The following is a 234-nucleotide window of genomic DNA, read 5'->3' as shown; positions in this document are numbered from 1 at the left end:
GCTTTTTTTTCTTTTCTTGGCAGTGTAATCAGCTGGATCCTCTCCATCTGTTCATGCCTGCCTCGTATTCAGAAAATTCTGATGATGCAACATCTATTTACTTTCATTTTGCTTTCACCCACTTTGGGAATTAAATCTCTACTGCTTTGAGCTGTTACTGGGTTCAGAAATGCTCTATATGAATATTTCTGTCACAAAAAATCCAGTAAAATGTTAAAAGTTTTTGAATAAATG

Source organism: Cyprinodon variegatus, unplaced genomic scaffold (assembly GCF_000732505.1).
Source record: "Cyprinodon variegatus isolate N-32 unplaced genomic scaffold, C_variegatus-1.0 Scaffold907, whole genome shotgun sequence".
NCBI classification, from domain to species: domain Eukaryota; kingdom Metazoa; phylum Chordata; class Actinopteri; order Cyprinodontiformes; family Cyprinodontidae; genus Cyprinodon; species Cyprinodon variegatus.
This window is presented reverse-complemented; position numbering follows the sequence as displayed.